This window comes from Dipodomys merriami, unplaced genomic scaffold (genome assembly GCF_024711535.1).
Source record: "Dipodomys merriami isolate MVZ:Mamm:240054 unplaced genomic scaffold, mDipMer1.0.p SCAF_12, whole genome shotgun sequence".
NCBI classification, from domain to species: Eukaryota; Metazoa; Chordata; class Mammalia; order Rodentia; family Heteromyidae; genus Dipodomys; species Dipodomys merriami.
This window is the reverse complement of record NW_027202493.1, coordinates 15,096,020-15,116,030: the sequence shown is the minus strand read 5'-3', so window position 1 is coordinate 15,116,030 and position 20,011 is coordinate 15,096,020. Positions and strand designations below refer to the sequence as shown.

Below are 20,011 nucleotides of genomic sequence, written 5' to 3'. Positions count from 1 at the left end.
TTATACAATGAAACAATAAACCCCAAATCTTCATTATGAGGTAAGAAGTGCATTGGGGGAGGGGGAATGGAAGGAGCGCTGATGCGAGAGGTTAGAAAACTTGTGTCTGAATCATTATTCTATCTGTATACAGACAAGGGCACTCTACATGGATTGAATTCTTGCTGGAAGTTTAAATGCTGTCATCCTCAGAAAGCAAACAGCATAGAATGAGAAAATGTAGCCAAGAGACTAAGAACAGGTTCCTTTCAACACAGGGAATCTGAGAAAATTGATATGAGATATAAAAACAAGGTATTTATTACATAAATCTGTAAATATTCTGGTAACTATAAAAGATAATGTTATACAGTTATCACCTCAACATACCTACTACCACTGTTTACAAAACAGTGCCTTTATATATCAATATGTAACCTAATTTCTGCTATGAGAAAACAAGGGAGAAAGACAATGACTTGTTGAGTTACTACTGCTAGTCAGCTTTGATGGATGATGTTTATAACCATAATGCATTTGATTTCTCTGTGAGGAAACAAATTGACTTATCTAGCATCAGTTCCTTAGAACATCTATATATACAGCTTCTCACATCTGTCCAGGACAAAAATCAGAAGAGAAATAAAAAATGAAATGAAGGAAGGGAAGGAGAGAAGGTGAAGAATTAGGTTGAGTTTTCTTTTTGGAGGGAGGATACATTGGTATTATTTCATATGCAGTTTAAGCTACAGTCAGTTTGATCATGCTAGTGTGATATATTGTTGTTAGGACAGGACCCAAGTCTTCAATTATTTCAGCAAAATGCAGCAGTTTCACTCATCAGGCATGCTCAGCCATCCCCATGACTTTTCCCACAAGCACAGACCTTCTGCCTCCCAGGGATTTCTTGAAATGAAACTGGTTGAGAAATGGCACCATTCTGTCACCATGCATGATTCTGAAAATGCCAAATTCAGTGTTAGTGCTATCATTCCCTCTTCTGTTTGTTTGTTTTCCACGTTTCCCCTTCTGTCTGAATAAAATTGCTTAATCCCATAGATTTTGAGGGTTCCAAGTGACACTCCTTCTACACTCCACACATCTCCATCCATTTTTCTAACAAATCTTCTAAGGCTGTCTGTGTTCCTGGCAATGTATCAATACTAGCATGTGGTTGACTCTTTAGAGGGTTTTTCTCTTCCTTCCTGTGCTCAAGAGGAGCCTGGGAGTTTGTGGGAAAGAGTCTTGACTGCAGCATCTGTGGTGCTTGTGGCGCTTGCGCACTTCCCCAACAGATGGTGACCCTTCCTCCACTGCACATCATGTTCTAGGAACACTGAAAGAGAAGCATATCCTGAATACTTAGAGGGCTGTTAAAACAGTGTTCCCAGAAAAAAAATCCCAGAATTCTCAGCACTCATCCCAGAAAAAAAAATCCCAGGTTCTCAGCACTCATCCCCTGACACAAGTTAGCAATTAATATATATTTTCATATTTATAGACACTTATAGCCAGTATGCATTGGCTCATTGTGCTTCTAAGTACAGAGGTTGTGGTAAACATACACTTTAAATAGCTCAGTTTTAATCACAAACACATGAAATATCTAAACGAAAATGATGGACATCTGATTTTTTTTAACATTACTGATAGCCTTTTCTTTGCAGGTAGGACAATGAATTGTATTGTTTCAGCTTTTAAAATTCATGAGGACAGTCTGCTAAGACAATATTGCTATGCTTTTATTTTCAATAATGTAAGGAAATATCATCTTACAATTCTATTAAATAGAGTGAAGACATTTCTTAAGATTACTTGATTTGCTTTCTATTTTTATAGCTGTAGTAAAATTCGCATTTGGGTTATATTTTGCTGAACACATAACAGAATCTTAAAAATAATGAGATCATAACTCTAATTTTCCTCTTGGATGAGTTTTCTAAATCTGCAATGGATCAACACTTTCAGTCCACAAGGAGGCATTTACTAGAAAAATATTCAGTCCTTTCTTTAACTTCCTTTCAGTAGAAGAACATGTACTTCAAATTATTTTCTTAGTAATGGTAACAGGTTCTGCTGAAAGATATATTGGGCCTCATATGTTTGACCTTTCAGCCATCAGCCAACATCTGTGGTTGAATAAAATTTAAATAACATTTTATCAAATAAAATAATGGCACTCACCAAAGCAAAAATTGTATGGAATTGCCATTTTTGATTCACTAATCATAGAAGGTTTAGAAAATGCCTAACAATTTTAATTTATGTTGAACTAGGTTCTCATTAATTCTCTTTTCCATAGTAGGACTAGGACAGTAAAGCTAGCAAAGGCCTCTGCTAATTGGTTGATGTAACCTGTATATTTCTGCCAATCACTTAAGTAGCACATTTAATTCATGTGGAAACAAAGAGAATATTATGTACTATGGGTCTCATGCAGCGGTGTAACTGTGTGAAGCAGTAGGGACAGAAGGAGGAAAAAACATTTTACTGGTCCACCTTCAATATACTTCTACAAAATGCTTATGTATTCCTTATAAAACTAGAAATATTATAATGGAAAGTAATAGTTGATAGGTAATGAGAAAAAAAAGTAGAAAGACATAGCATGCAAGTAGTGGCTGGACAGATGTCTGTACATCAACTCATTTCAACATTCTTTACCTACAGGTCACATAAGCAGACGTTATTCAACTTTTGATGGAGGTTTTTCCCCCAATAAACACATCATAAGTTGGAAATGCCTTAAATTGAAAATGTTGTAAGTTACAAATACATTTAATCTACCTGTTATGGGTTGAACAAGAAATATTCGCAGCAAGTTGGTGAATAAACTTGGTCCCAGATGGTCTCAATATTTAAAGAACCTGTGAGGTTTGGCAGATGGACCTAGCTGGAGGAGGGTGGTTACTGGTGGTGTGTCCTTTGGAGCCGTATCTTGTCTGGGCCCAATCTGCTTCCTCACCACCATAATGTGAGCTGTTCTTCTATATACACTACCATGATGGAGTAAAACCTCTGGAACTGTGAGACAAAATGTCTTTCCTCCCTTAAGTTGTTCTATTAGATATTTTGTCACAGCAATAAATAATGTGACCAGCACACCACTTAACTAACCAAACTTCACTTATCATTCAGCATCCTGACAGAGTATCACATAACCTAGTGCTGGCATGGGAAATCAAAATTGGAAGTACATAGTTCCTATTGAATATATATATATATATATATATATATATATATATATATATATAAATTCACATCATTATAAAGTTGAAAACCCTTTGTACTTTTGGGGACTGTATCTGTATCTTTCACCGTGTTTTGATGGTCCACAACTGAGCCATAACCCCAGATTTTTTTTATTGATGTATCTTGTGCTGTTAGATTCCCACCACAGCATTCAGGTTGACAGCCTGATGCATTCTCTAGTAAGCTGAATCCATGCCATCTGAGCTATATCATGCCATCCATCATTCATTCATTTTCTTGCTTGCTGGTTTTGTTTTGTTTTAATAGCACTGTAGCTGTAGATGCACTCCATGTGGTCTTAGGTTGTTGTTGCCTATCAATCTATCAGATCTAATATAAACTGTTTTAAAAGAAAGTATTTGCTTTGTCTTTATGTGGATAACACAGTGTTGTTGATGTGTGTGTGTGTGTGTGTGTGTAATTGCTCCATAAAGAAAAAATTTAAACCACATCTCCCTCCCTAAAATCTAGCCTAAAGAAAAAGAGATGAGTCCAACTTTTCCAAAGTTAAAATGCATCTATTAAGAAGAAAACATCTATTTGTTAACTACTATATATAATAAATATATAGTTTCCTAGGATATAATTTAACCTTCCCTTCAGTCAAAACATAGGAAACCAAATATGTCTTGATATTATTAATCTTAAACCATTTCTATTTTCAATAAGGAAAGGCTATACAATGTCTCAAGTTTTTTGCCATTCAAAATTACTACTTTATGGTCTATTTCATAATTTCACCATGAAAATAACAAAATTTTGTCACTAAACAATATTTAATCTACCACAGGGTTCTGAGAAGAACTGTATCATATAGTTTTAAATTGCATCTCTTGAAAATATATAGTTATTTTTAGGTATTGGTTCCACCCCCATTAAAAATTATATGTATTCATTTCACATCATTATATTTAGAAACATGAATCTCAAGACTCATGTTAAAATTCTATTTAGTATTCTTAAATTCTCTAACTCATATGATTAAGAGCCAAAAACATACTGTTTGTTATAGGAAATTTCTCAGGAGACTCATATATTAGTTCATTTAAATAGTTAAAAAAACATTTAAATTAAAAGCCATAGAAACATGTGAATGTCTTTCATGGGCACATAGTTTATATGGAAACCAAGCAAGACACAGATATAGGTAAGAAAATTTTCTCTCTTGGTGTATTAGAGAAATTCCGTATGCATAAAATTCTAGCCAATGGTCCTTACCACGTTGGAAAAGAAAAAAATATTGTTTTGTTCCTTATGTACAAGAGAAAGGCAAACAACTGTATCCTAATGCTCTCAGGGAATTGGAAGATGGATAACCTCAATATTTGGGGAGTAAAAAGGCTGTTTTTCAAATGTCCTTTTTGCTCAAAAATATTATACCACAAAGATGTTTTTGAGTTTTTACTAAGTCCTATAAGGATACAAACAACAGTAAAAACATGCTATTGCCAACATTTTTCTCATCCAAGTATCCTGTAAAGTTCTCTTTTATTAAAAAAAAAAGTCCTCATATACTGGTTTATATATTCTGTAGAAACTCTTACTTAGAGATTGTATGATGTTATATACTGATTAAAGGCTGGAGTTTGGAAGAAAACTCATTTTTAGTTAATCAAAAATATTTTTGATTTCTACTCTGTGCATTGATATCACCAGGTACTTCTGAGGTCAGAGAAGCTCAAATCCTTGTGACTTCCCAGATGAACTTTACAAACTTGCTAGGAGGTAATATGTGCAGGAAAATCCTTTCTACTCCCAAAGCAGCTATGCTGGCTGGTTTGTTTTTATTAGTAATTGTAAAAATTAGATAGATGAAAGAAGCAATTACATTAAATGTAAGTGACATATATCTTAGAATTTAATTGCCATTGATTTTTGGAAGCTATAAATTGTGTTGTTTTCATGGTTAGTAAGTTAGACAAATGAAGAGAAGAGAGGAGAAAGCAATATAAAATTCAATGCATATAGAAAGCAACATAGAATTCCTACATATCCTACAAGATTAGGAAAAGTAAGGCAAGAGGCAAGTTGGGAGAGATGGGGGTGAGAAAGTTGAAAGGGGTGACACTAATCAAGATGCATTGCACTCATGAACTTCTTTGTTAGATGGCAACTCCCTTGTTCAACCACTTAAAGATAGTAAAATATTTTTAAAAGGTTATTCTAACAAGGAATTACAATAGTATTAAGACATTTATTTTTTTAATCAGAAATATAAGTAGTTATCAGTTCATACTAAAAAGATATAGCCAGTTTTCTTAGATAGTCTGTAAGGGTTTACAGAAAATAACTGAGTTTGGACCAATGTCAAGAAATGTTTGTATGTAAGCAGGGTGTAGCAATCTTTCTACCATGTGGAGTTTAGTCATTCATATAGTCTGAAATCAAGCATGTTAGTTATATTTACCATATCATTTGTAAAACTGAACTACTTTGTAGGTCAAACATGGCCAGATATTGTCAGTTTCTTATGGTCCCAATAACTGTAACCTATTGTCTTCCTGCTTTCTTCTTTCTTTCTCTTGTGAAAATACTGGGAGATCCTTGGAGAATAACATAATTCAAAGATATCCAGGATTAATGGAAGGACTCCAGAAAATTAAAAAGATGAGAGGCTAGGGAAGAACATGGGGTCAATCGGTGGTCCAGGCACTAGAATGAAAGCAAATGGTACTGTCTGTTGAGAAGACTCTTTCTTCAATTGTATAACTAGCCAAAGAGTACATCAAGTTGTTCCTTACTGCTCACAAATAAGAAATTGCTTTGAAGGATTAGGCAAAGCCTAACTTTTGGCATCATTTTTCAGAGAAAATTTTGAGAAAATACACAAGAACTTTTGGTCAGATTTCATAAAGCAGAAAAACATACAATTTTCTTATAAAATATTTTCCTATATCTAAAGATGTAAAATGTTGGGCTGGGAAGGTAGCTCGTGGGAGAGTGCTTGCCTAGCATGCATGAGGTCCTGGGTTCGATTCCTCAGCACCACATAAGCAGAAAAAGCCGGAAGTGGCACTGTGGCTCTAGTGGTAGAGTACTAGCCTTGAGCTAAAGGACTGAGGGACAGTGCCCAGGCCCAGAGTTCAGGCCCCACAACCAGCCAAAATAAAAATTGTAAATGGTTCTATAATTCTTATCTGTTAGCTAGATATTAAAATATCAAAAAGTTCTCTTCAGCCATTGTCAAGTTTTATTAACAAATGGGTATTCATCCAGATAAATTCTTATACTTCTGTATGCTTAAATATATAAATAAATGGTTTTGTTTGGGCATGTACATCTCTGTACTGTGTGTGTGTGTGTGCGTGTGAGTGTGCATGTGTGTATGTGTTACATAAAGGGTTCTGTGACACAGAATATTGTCCTCCATCTTTCTCCTCTTCATAAATCCTGTTGGAGCACTTCTTTAAGAGTGGCTGAGTGCCAGGTTTGGTTGAACAGACATGTCCTGCACAGGAATACAAAACTAAAGCAGTGAGTTGGGGTTGATGGGAAGTCTCCTATGTTTTACTCATCAAGTAGTGAACCCAAGTATAGGGGCACAACCACCCTAAAAGACTTGTTTTCAACCTCCATTGAAGCTCTATATATGTCCTCATTACTGAATCCATGTGAATGAACCTGCTCTATTACACAGGGCCACTAGTTGAAGGACTAGTAGCATTAGAACAGATTGAAACAGTTTTCTTTCATTAACTGTTCAGGTTATTTTCTGTTCTTTAACCATTAGAAAAAAATCACTTCATTGAATAGTACTACGTGAATTACTTTTACAGATGCATAAGTAATTTCTGAGCATAGGTGTCTGAAATTAGAATTGGCATGTTGACCAAGTTGTCTAAGATACTCCAAATCACACTCTAAAGAGGAAGCAACTTACAAGTTGAATATTGCTAACTTTCCATGTGCTCAAGTGTTTACTTTTTTATTTTTGACAATCTGATAGACAAAAGTATCATAATTCTCTTTCTTTAGTTAATTGGTACAGAGGGGTTACAGTTACATGAGTAAGGTAATGAGTACATTTCCTTTCGAGCATTGTTACCCCTTCCTTTGTTTTTCCCCTAACATCCCTTCCTTCCCCACCTCCCCAACTCTTCCCTGCCCCTCCCACCTGAAGTTGTAAAGTTCGTTTTCAACATAGTGTCTTTTTTGTATTTTTTTTATTGTAAAAATACTGTACAGAGGGGTTACAGTTACATGAGCAAGGTAATGAGTACATTTCCTATCAAGCATTGTTGCCTCCTCCTTTGTTTTTCCCCTACCATCCCTTCCCTCCCCAACTCCACAACTACCTGCTCCCTCTCAACATAGTCTCTTGTATATCTCATTGTTCCAATGGGTCAACCTGTATCCTTGTTTCAGCATTTTGATATTTCCCTTCCCCTCCCCAAATTAGAAAAATGTATATACAAGGTGCAGGGCACTGGAATCAAATACAGTGACAACAGGGATTGTACCATGGGGAAAAAATATACAAAAGAAACAAAAAAAATCACATAGTACATTAAAAACAACAGCGACAAAGATAAAACCTCTTGTGTCCCTATCTTGAGGTTCATTTCGTTTAACATTATCTTATATGGTCATATGTACATAGCTTTGGACCTCTTCTGCTTGTTTGGTAAGATTATCCTAGATGTATACTAGTTATTTCAAATAGGGGAAACCGTGGGACCCATGTTTCTTTTGGTCTGTATTACTTCACTTAATATAATTTTTTCCAAGTCTTTCCATTATCTAACAAATGGGTGAATGTCATTCTTTTTGATGGAGGCATAGAATTCCTTTGTGTATATATGACACATTTTCTTGATCCATTCATCTACTGAGGGACATCTGGGTTGGTTCCATATCTTAGCTATGGTAAATAATGCTGCGATAAGCATAGTTGTATTGGTAGCTTTATTATGGCCTTGTTTGTGATCATTTAGGTAAATGCCCAAAAGTGGGATTGCTGGGTCATAGGGGAGCTCTGTGTGGAGTCTTTTGAGGAACCTCCATTCTGCTTTCCAAAGTAGTTAAACAAGTTTACACTCCCACCAACAATGCAGTAGGGTTCCCTTCTGTCCACATCCCCTCCAGCATCTGTTGTTATTAGATTTCTTGATTATAGCCATTCTAACTGGGATGAGCTGGAATCTCAATGTTGTTTTGATTTCCATTTCTTTTATGGCTAGAGAAGCTGAGCATTTCTTCATGTATCTATAGGCCATTCTAATTTTCTCTTCAGGTTAAGTCTCTCTTTAAGACTATAACACACTTATTAATGGGATGCTTGTTTCTTTGAAGATTCATTTTTGGAGGATTTAATTTTTTTAAGTTCTAAGTATATTTTAGATATGAGGCCCTTGTCTGTTGTATGGCTAGTGAAGATCTTTTCCCAGTTCATGGACTTTCTATTGATCTTGCTTGCTAGGTCTGCAGTTTCATGCAATCCCATTTGTCCAATCTTTCTTTGATTTGTTGTGTTTCTGGGTCTTTATTAAGAAAATTTTGGCCTGTGCTAAGAAGCTCTAGAGTCTCTCCTCTTCCTTCCTGTAATGTTTTCAAGATGTCTGCTTTGACTTCAAGTTCTTCAATACATTTGGAGTTGATTCGGGATGTTATATAAGGATCTAGCTTTAGTTTTCTATATCACCTAGATAGTCTTAGAGTCTTTGTTGCTACTGTGGCTTGGAATGGGGGTTTGTTTTATTTTTATATGACTAATAGCAGTTTGCATTGAAGTATTCTTGTGTTTACATTTACTAAAACATTGAACCTATGTAGTGTAATCCACTGTCAGGTTGTCCTCTGGGATAGTCAAGGCCCACGTTCTCTTCCTTTGCAGGGCAACCATCTGCATCTTGCTGTTGCATTGGTCGAGACATCAGGTGCAATGTTACCTAAAACTATGTGAAGGCGAGTACACTAGCTTTTCCTTTGTTTTATGCAGGTTTTTTTCAATGTCTCAGCATTATTCCTGGTGCCCGTAATCAGTACCTGGCATTTTTATTAGGATGAAAATACTTTCATCTGAGTCTTTGTTAGCTTCAAGAATATTTTTAAGTTTATTTTCTCTTTTTAGTCATAAGCAGGTAATATTAAATGGATTTGAAATGTTTATTTATTTGTTGTATTTTTCTTTAATCCATTAGTATGGAGATTAATGGCTTTCTTGTTGTGGAATTATTCTGGGTGAAAATCCAATTCCTGTTGTCCTAATTTTGTCAGAAACTGTCAAAGGGTTTCTGTGTAATTTATGGCAATATTCCGCAACCCTAGCTATGCCATGAATACAGCCAAGATCTTTAAAGATCAGAATGGCTTCGCCTTACCTATACCCACTTAATCAGTTTATCAAATGAGGTTTAACATGTGGATGTTTCAAAGCTATACACCTACACCAGTAATTTATAACTGCTCATGTGTGAGTCCAAGATTCCCACAGTGGAATCCCCAGCAGCAAGAGTCACGGCAGCATGACTTGCAAAGTTATTAACATGACAAGTGTTTCGGGATGTAGCTCAGTGGCAAAGCACTTGCCTAGCAAGTGCAACATCCTGGGTTCGATCCCCAGTACCAAAAAAGAAAAGACAAAAAAGTTCAGTTAAAATTACAAATGTTTCATCTCATCACAGACTTACTGACTAAGCAGCTCTCCCGTGATTCTGGTGCATGATAACTTTTAAAAAATCTCTAGTGCAATTATATCAAGGGTCAGAAGAAAGGAAGAAAGAAGTAAAGACTAAATCATTAACCCAGACCATTTTATTAATTGTGATGTTTTCAATATGCAGATTAATAACAATAAGATGGTCCCTCAACATACGAGTCAGCCTTTTCTTTTGTTGCCACATGGGATTCATTCCATTTCTCCAAGTACATATAATTTATACGGGAAATATATCCTTTTGATCATTTTTAGAGTTGAAAGAAACACCTTGTTAACCTAAAAGTGAACAAGGTGACTGAATAAGAGGTAAAAGAGATGTGAATTTTTCAAGTCTGAAAATTCCAAGTTTGTATCCTTAGGGGAAAAACAACTTAATTTCTACAGTAACTTCTCTCCTTAGGAAAAAAATGAGAGAGTTAGAGTAGACAATTTATGCCTATAAAATGTGAGTACTTTTCCTTCATGTCAAAAAACTCACAGACTCCTCTCTCATGATAAAAGATGCACAAAAGCCACTAACTTATTCATGAAAGATTTAGTACAAAATATATTCGTAATGTAACTGATCTTAATATTCTAAAGATGTCACGAAAGCAGCTTCAGAATCTTTTTAAAGTTTATTGCTCAAGAGAAATCAGAATGGCATCTCTTTTCATCCATGAGTATAACATAAGACAAAAAACTGAAAGAAAAGAAAACAGAAAATCTCATTCACGGAGTTATGAACTAAAAGGCCAATTATGGACATTCATTTAAGAAAGCCACCCTACAAAATTCCTGCCCTTCACAATGGTATGCACTTGGAAGCCAAGAGTTTCCAATACTTACCCGGGTGGGGTGAAGTATGGTAAGCCCAAGGAACACTGTCATGTGAATTAAAACAGAGTTGCCAGATAAAACACAGGGCACCTAGCAACACCAGCTTCCAGAGAAACAACAAAAAATGTTTTCAGATTAATATGTTCATGGCAATGGCGATGACTACTTGTACTAATAAATAATTTTAAATAAAACTGAACACTCAGATTTTATTTTCTAAAGCTGGTCATGCTACTTGCAAAAGAAACCAAAAGTTCTTGCTCACAAGTACTGAGCTTGCTACACAGGATTTTTATTTAGATAGTTTTATAGTTTGATTAATATGTTAGGAGTATAGTAGATTGCCCCTTATATGGTATATTGTGTGTATAAATATATAACTATATAATATATTATATAGTTATAACAGTGGTTGGACTCTAAATTGTTGACATTTAGGAAAATATCAGGAAAAGTGATGACAGGTGAAACTAAAAAAAATAGACAGAAGTTAGGTTATATAGGACCTGTGTGTATGTGTGTGTATATATGTGTGTGTGTATGTGTGCATGCACGTGTGTTTGTCTCTGTCTGTCTCTGTCTGTCTGTTTGTCTGTCTCTGTGTGTGTGTGTGTGTGTGTGTGTGTGTGTGTGTGTGTGTGTGTGTGTATGTGTTTCCCATTCTCTCTCCCCTCTCTCATATTGGAGTTTGAACTAGGGCTTTATGCTTGCTCAGTGTGTTTACCTGTTTGGCCCTCTGCCACCTGAATATTCTTTCAGTTCTGCCTTTAATTAGTTAAGTTATAGATGGATTCTTCTACCTAAGCTGGCTTCAAACTTCAATCACCCAGATCTCAGCCTCTTGAGTAGCTAGGATTACACGCATGAGACTGCTTCCAGGACCATACAGAACTTTATTTTTCCCCTTTAAGTGAGATCCTTTCATGCAATGAGTAACTTTTTACTTGTATCTTTCTTTGTTGACCCTTGGAAATATCTTCAATATTCTTAAAAATAGTTAATGAGATTAGAGTGTAAAATGATGTTTCTTATATTTTTGATCCCAGAAAAAAAAATCCTATCTTCTTTAAAACTTGAGCCAAAGCAAAGAGTTACTGGAAGTTGTCTGGAAAGAGAGAGAGAGAATAAGAAGTTGACTTTACGTTCTCTAATGTATTTAGTGGTCTTGAATGTCAGTCTGAAACTCTAGCCTTATAAAAGAAAGGCTGGTTTCAGAATGCTTACCAACATTATTTAGGCAAAAATTATTTCCTAGCCCCCAAATTGGAGCTTAAAATATGGGAAGGAAATTTATCTTAGCTATTTCTGGGACCGAGAGGACTGGATGTCCCTGCCATTTGCCCTACTTCACCCATGCCACTTGAGAGCACTTCTAAGGATTGGCTAGACATCTAAATGTCCTTTGAAACTGTTTAGGGGCTGTATAGGCAACTTAACAAAAGTTCCAGCTAAGAACTGCTCCATTTTAAGCCTAAATGGAGTTTAAAAATCAAGTAAAGGAAAAACCAACCATCATCACATGTCTTATAAATGAAAGTAGATTATTAAGTAAATTGTGATGGCTACTACCCATAATATTAGGCCATGATCACTGGTTATAATTACATATTAGCTAGAAGATTCTTTGCAGCTACTTTAAATAGCAATGCTATTGATCTTCTCTATCATCTAATATTATGATATTGGCATGGCTATCATGAAGATATTTATTAAAGAAATGTATAATAATTTATATAAATATTATTAAATATAAATATTATTAAAGAATTTGGGGGCAATTAAATATATCTGGGAAATAGGTGATAGCTGCTGGTCTGTTTTAGTTCCTCTCTGTCTACTGAATTTTCACACTGAAAAATAGCGAATAAAAATTACGGCTTTCATATTTAACTTGCCTGGAAATTCTGACATGGGATTACAACATTATCTTCAGCTTCTGACTGTCAATTCAGATGAAAATCTTCACTGCTTTCTAAAGAAAAAATAAGTAAAGATTTAATAACTGTGTCATTCTTTAGACAGGATATTATTTTAAGAAAGTCTAGGGAGAGGAATTTATTGTCAAATGAATGTATAACATTAATATGAGATTGCAGACTAGTCCAGCTGGCTATAGATCAAATGATTCATGGTGAAACTGAGCCAAGGCCTTTGCTAAAAGGTCCCTTTCTTTCAAGGGCAAGCAAAGAGTATTACCAGCCCAGAATAGCCAGGAAGATGCATTTGGAATTAAAGTCAGTATTGGGGCCAGAACGTTGAATTAAGGATCAGGAAGTCTTGGTTCTATTCCTGGCCTGGACTTGAATTTATTATGGCTATCTATGCAATGCCACAGCTCAGGGACAAGCAGAGCATTCAAGCAATACTATACGTGCCCAGCCAAAAATCCACTGTTTGAAAGCAAGTAGTCTTTTCCTGGTGGATTTGTTCTCTTCCACATGCTTGCCATTAGAAGAACAAAGTCAGTCTGAGACTAGAAGAGGCATCTTCTTACCTCTTTTCAGCGGACTCATAATTCTCCAGTCTACAGAATGTCTAGGAATTTGCATACACATCCCTCACGTAGTATGTTTGCTAAAACAGCCATCGGAAAAGAAAGCACATTGGGTTTATCTTCTACTGATGAAAGGAAAGAAGGGTTGTGAAGTCTTACCAGTTCAGTACACATGGGGCTGGGCACCACAGGCTCACCCCTGTAATCGTAGCTACTCAGAAGGCTGAGATCTGATTCTGAAATTAGAAGCTACTGGGCAGGAAAGTCCATTACATTCTTACCTCCTGTTTACCACCAAAAAGCTAGAAGTACAGCTGTGGCTCAAGTACTTGAGCCTCAAGCAAAAAAAGCGAAGGGCTAGCACTCAGGTCCTGAGTTCAAGACAGACAGACAGACAGACAGACAGAAAAGATGGGCCCAGGAAGCCGTGTTTATCCCTCTTCCCAAATACCAGCACAAAACTCTTCATTGCCAAGATTAACTAGTTCTTCAGAGAAAATACAGATCATCTCTTCTGTTTCCAAGTGATCTCCAAATACTTGAGCTATCCTAAGTTTTGGACAACAAATCAATAGAAGTGTCTATCCTAAGCTGCTTAGTCTCTGATGACTTTCCATAAATTGGAACTCTCTTACACAGTAGCTACACACATTATCTGCACCTTGACAAGAGCTGGTTGCAGTGTCAAGGGAACAGATTGTTTCTGTGCTTTTACTCCACAGGCACATACACACTACTTGGGGAAAGGAGACAGGCATCACTCAAGCTCAGCTCACAATCAACTGAATGTTTCTTCCTCATTAAAAGCACAGGTGTTGGCTTTCCCATGAACAATAATAACCCATATGTTTTCTAACCGACACTAGATTCTTAGGTGGCATTAAAGAAGGCATACAGAACATGGCAGGGACTGGCTACTCTGCCCTGATCAGAGAACACATGCACTCATTTATTTCATTCTGAACAACAACCATCAATTGAGCCATGGACAGAACTAGGTCATATTCAGAGAAAACAGAACTAGTAAGGATTTGAAAATATGTTACATGACAAATGATTGAAGGAACTGAGGGCTGAGGCGAAACCCCATAGTGAAGTGTGTGTTTAGCATTGACACAGGCCTGGGTTTGTTTCTCATTATGAAAAAGGGACTGAGAAAATTTCACCAAAGAAAGAGGGGGGAAGGGAGGGAAGGAAGGAAAGAGGGAGGGAAGAAGGAAAGAATCATCTAAATAAATCATAACATGGTTGTTCAAATATTTAACGTTCAGTTTTGTAGGATACATACTATTTATTTTTTCTAGACCTGGAAGTGTAACTGACAACTAGAGGAATTTTACTTCATCATATTCAAAAAATTACAGCTATACAATATGGAATAAGGTTTTATTTGTTTGTTTAGTGGAAGAAATAGGTTGTATTTTAGAGGCTGATGTACATCGCACAAAGTATAACCATGCAAATGTACTTTGACTGACTTAGGTAAGCATTTAAACAACTAGATTTCTTACCGTTAATTCTTGTGATCATTGGGATTCTTAAAACATAGTTCTTGCCTGGCGCTGGTGGCTCATCCCTATAATCCTAGCTACTCAGAAGGCTGAGATTTGAGGATTGTGGTTCAAAGCCAGCCTGGGCAGGAAAGAGTCCATGAGACTCTTGTCTCCCATAAACCAACAGAAAACTGGAAGTGGCTCTGTGGCTTAAGTGGTAGAGCACTAACTAGCCTTGAGCTAAAGAGCTGAGGGACCACTCCCAGGCCCAGAGTTCAAAAGCCCCAAATCCAACAAAGAAAAAAAATAGTTCTCTAGGCTAGATATCGATGGCTCTCATCAGTAATAATAGCTATTCAGGAGGCTGAGATCTGAAGATCTTGATTTGAAGCCGGCCTGCACAGAAAAATCCAGGACATTCTTGTCTCCAATTAACCAACAAAAAGCTGGAAGTGGAGATGTAGTTCAAGTGGTAGAGCACCAGCCTTGAACAATAAAACAAAAAAAAATCCTCTGTTAACAGAATAGAAACAAGATTATAAGTGTTGAGCAAGATTACACAAGTTGAGGAAAAAACAAATGATGGTCCCCGTGGGTTTTTTCATTTAAAATGTTAATTATAAGAAGAAAAGCAAGAGAGTGCTGGAAAATAACCTGGACAGGGAGTGAAAGATCCAGGCAGGCTCAGAGCACTGCAATCCTGCTTCTGTATTTCCATATCCTTCATAGTTAACTGAGGTATCCAAGAGAAAACCTGAGTAAATGAAAGAAATCTTTCTATTTAAGCAAAAATGTATGAATATAAAAATGTTTATTAAGGAACTTCACAAACAGTTCAAGGAAAACTAATAAAGAATCCTGCAGAAGACAGCGCACCATATTTAAATACATAGTATACTTACCTAAACCTACAACAAGAGCAAATGCTAAGAAAAATGAACATGTTAAATAAATAACGTGCCTTATTTCAGTTTTCCTCTATTGACTAAGCCATAATAGCAACTAATGGTTTAATGAACCATGCTTATATTCAAGTCAGACTGTAAGAATGAATCTCTATCTTACTCTGTTGCTTCCCCTAACATAGAGCTGCCTACATCGGCTCTCAAAAGCCACTTCGTTGTGAACTTCCTTCAACTCTGCATTCTGTACTTTCTTGCTGGCTTGAAGTCCTCCAAATGCAACAAATCGGGACTCTGTTTTAATTTAGAAGTCCACTTACTAAACATACACCCACCTACTCCTGTCTACCCATGATTTACCTCTAAGAAATATGTTTTCTAAATAATTCTCTCTTCTTGTCTACTTCAATCTCAAAATATATAGGCCCTGGCTATAAATTTGTTAATTTTTTTTCAGAATAGCTATGTGATACATCTAGCTCAGACTTAGCAAAAAAAAAAAAACTACTAGCATTAGAATAATAATCTTAGAATAAAGAGTATGTGTTTATCCTGGGAATAAAAAAAAAGATCATATAAAATGATGCTTATTAAAACAAAAAAAAGAGTGTGTGTTCATTGTCCTAGATATTAGTTAGGTTTAAGGTACCAAACATTCTTGATAATAAGTATTTAGAAATCTAAAAGTTTCACAACTATAGTAAACCACTGCTTTACTTGCATCCTGCAATGACTACCATTGTACAAAGAGGAGTAACTCTGATCAAGATGTACACATGGATGCACTGTACACAGAGATGGACATGTTAAATTGAAAACGCTTGTATGACTATTTGAAGATAGTAATATGCAATAATAAATACGTAACCAGAAAAATTAGTCTCTAATATATTAAAGATGACCTTACCAAATGTCAAATGGTATGCAACTACAGAAGGAATAAAAATATAAAACTGCATTAGTTTTTTTAATTACAAAAAAGAGTGAACTTTACCTCTTGAGAATGACCTTTAAATCAGAAGTTGCTTTGGCTCCTATCTGCATCTAGCCTCTTTCTAGACAACTATTTGTTCCCTATCCTCCCCCACAACCACTTCCCTTTTTTCACTCTCCAAATCTATTCACTGATGTTCATTGGCAAAGTTCATTGCCACCTGAGGGTCATTGTATCACTACCTCAGTCTACTTAGAACACCATGTTTCCCATTCACCTCCATCCTACACTTCCTCCTCTTGATCATTCTTTTTATCCTTTTCTCCTCCTTTTCTCCCCTCTCATCCTCTCTCCCTATTGCCCTATCTTTTCTTTGTTTTGAGTCATGCGAACTGAGCTGCTTTTGTTCAAGGCTAGCATTATAGCACTTTTAACTACAGGTCCACTTCCAGTTTTCTGGTAGTTATTGAAGACAAGAGAGTCTCATGGAGTTGCCTCCCTGAACTGTCTTGGAACTGTGATCCTCAGATCTCAGCCTCTCAAACAGCTAGGATTAAAGGCTTGAGCCACAGGTGCCCAGATTCCTAATGCCCTCTTCTCATCCCTAGCATTTCCCTTGGTTATGGTTTGCCTCTTGTTTCTGTTGAAGCTCTTTCCTGACTACCTTTCCTAAGTAGGACATAATTCTTGCAGGCATTTATACCTCATTTCCTGTTTGTTTGTTTGTTTTTCCTTTTCACACTTGTTCTCATTGGAAGCTAGCTTATTTTTGAACTTGTTAACTTCCATTGTCTATCTTCCTGTAGTTGATATGGTTGACTATATTATTCAATAAAAACAGAAGGTGTCCCTATGGATATTTAGTCCCTTTAACCATGCTTGTACTACACATCTATCACAGAAGTAAAGAAGGAAGGAAAGTTATAAGAGAAGAAAAGTTAGCTCATTGGGCTTGAAGATGTTTTGTTACTCAAATACTAACTTCATGACTACATGATTTTGTTTCTTTAAAAGTACTATTTCGTGGGTAAAAAAGTTTTTAAAAGTATTATTTTATGGACCATAGTAAAACTAAATCTCCACTGTGAAAATCATCCTGGCCAAAGCCAGCAAATACATGGCTGTGTTTAGACATGAGCTACTTGCTCGAGTTTAAATGTGGGTATACTAAAGTTTAGAACTTTAAAATGCGAAAACTAGCTTTGAAAATGAAGATACTGATCTTTGCCCAAAACGTCATTTCTGAAGGTTTTAGGAATATGTAACAAACAAAGCACTGGACACTTGAGGCTGACTGTAGTAGATATTGGTAAGGAAGCATCCATGGACAGGAAGGAAGGAAGGAAGGAAGGAAGGAAGGAAGGAAGGAAGGAAGGAAGGAAGGAAGGAAGGAAGGAAGGAAGGAAAGAAGGAAGGAAGGAAGGAAGGAAGGAAGGAAGGAAGGGAGAGAGGGAGGGAGGTAGAGAGGGAGGGAGGGAAGGAGGAAGGGAGGGAGGAAGGAAGGAAGGAAAAGGAAGGAAGGAAGAGGAAGGAAGGAAGAGGAAGGAAGAGGAAGGAAGGGAGGGAGGGAGGAAGGGAGAGAGGGAAGGAGGGAAGGAAGGAAAGAAGGGAAGGAAGAAAGGGAAGAAAGGAAAGGAAGGAAGAAAGGAAAGGAGGGAGGTGAGGAGGGAGGGAGTTGAGGGAGAGGAGGAGGGAGGGAGAGAGGAAGGAAGAGGCTTCCTTCTATAAAAGAATATCATAGAACAAGACTATTTGGTTTGATCCTTTTGGAAGAGAAATGAAATAATTTTATACTCAGCCAATGGATTTGAAAATATTTTTAAATCACAGTCTCAGCATTCCGTTACTTCAAATGATTTCTGAAAATATTTCTGATACATCCAGAATAGCTGCAGGACATACTGCCCTAACAAGTATTAACTTAGTAGCTGAAAATACATCAAGCTATATTTTTAAGGCTTGGAAACTCTTATTTTACTGGCTATTGACTTTATTACGATTATTCATGAAGATGTATTTTGAGTAAAGGTTATAAGTTGATTCTGTGTTGACCAGGTAGAGAAACATAATCTTATTCTTGAGGACAATACAGATAAGAAATTAAAGACAAACTCAGAATCCACATATGGAGATGGAGTGGCAAAGATCACCATCTTGCCAAATTGATCTTTGGTTTCAAAGAGCAGGAAATTCCATGGGCAAATACATTGGAATTATAATTAGAAAGACTCACTTAATTTTTCTATTTTGGGAGGATTTAGAAGAGAGTAATAGGGAATAATCTTAATTATCTCTAGGAATTTTTCAAATTTTAAGCTGGATTTTTACTATAAGTAACACTCTTTTTAAGAATAATATCGTGGCCAGGTGCCTATGGCTTATGCTTGTAATCCTAGCTACTCAGGAAGCTGAGATATGAGGATCTCAGTTCAAAACCAGCCCTGGAAAGGAAAACCTGTGAGACTACTATCCCCAATATATCATCAAAAAACTAGAAATGGTGCTATACCTCAAAATGATAGAGCACTATGGGCTGGGAAGGTAGCTCAGTGGTAGAGCGCTTGCCTTGCATGCACGAGGCCCTGGGTTCGATTCCCCAGCACCACATAAGCAAAGAGAAAAAAGCCGGAGTGGTGCTGTGGCTCAAGTGGTAGAGCGCTAGCCTTGAGCTGAAGAGCTGAGGGACAGTGCCCAGGCCCAGAGTTCAGGCCCCACAACCGGACCCAAAAACAAAACAAAACAAAAACAAATGATAGAGCACTAGCCTTGAGCACAAAAGTTCAGGGACAGTGCTCACACCCTGAAACCAGTACTGGCACAAAAAAATGTTTTGCATATATGTGTAGATTTTTGCGTATATATGTATATATATATATACATATATATATTTATATATATATGTATATATATATATATATATATATATATATATATATACACATGGAGGTATCGAGGAACATAATATATGGAAAGGTCCAGATTTGTTTGTTTGTAAATATCATGGAGACTTTTGAGCACAATATTACTTTTTCAAAACAAAAGTTCATGATTCTCTGCCAAAGATTCATTTATTAGTCAGACAGCAGTGACAATGAGAAGTCATAATAATTGCATGGTTTTCTGAAAGAAGGACATATCAGACAAATTATTTTTATTGAAGGTCAGTCTGTCTTTGTAGAAAGAGAAGGAACTTTTTCCATTTGAATCGAGCTACTAAACCAAGTACAAATTCAGCTATGAAAATAAATTTTCTAATATTAACAAGCAAATGATTCTTTTATCAAAATAGTCTGTTAAACTAGTTATTTGATATTTGAATGAAAATGCCTCTGCTATTATCTATCTGTTCTGTTTAAATATAAAGACCCTTGATGACTTAAATTGGGCCACAAGGTTATCATGGTCCTTTGCCTTGGGAGTGCTTCTTAATAGTGACTGGAGAATTTAAAATAAATGAAAAAAAATGCCAAAAACAAGATG

The 20,011-nt window shown here is 36.3% G+C and overlaps 1 protein-coding gene and 1 non-coding gene across 4 annotated transcripts in view; both read left to right on the top strand.

Moving 5' to 3' along the window:
- The window catches only part of Dlc1 (DLC1 Rho GTPase activating protein), a 436,178-nt gene that overhangs the window by 139,852 nt on the left and 276,315 nt on the right, over positions 1-20,011 (top strand). The window lies entirely within an intron of this gene.
- Trnaa-ugc (transfer RNA alanine (anticodon UGC)) lies at positions 19,072-19,136 on the top strand. The gene has a single exon. It is a non-coding gene; the product is annotated as a tRNA-Ala (tRNA).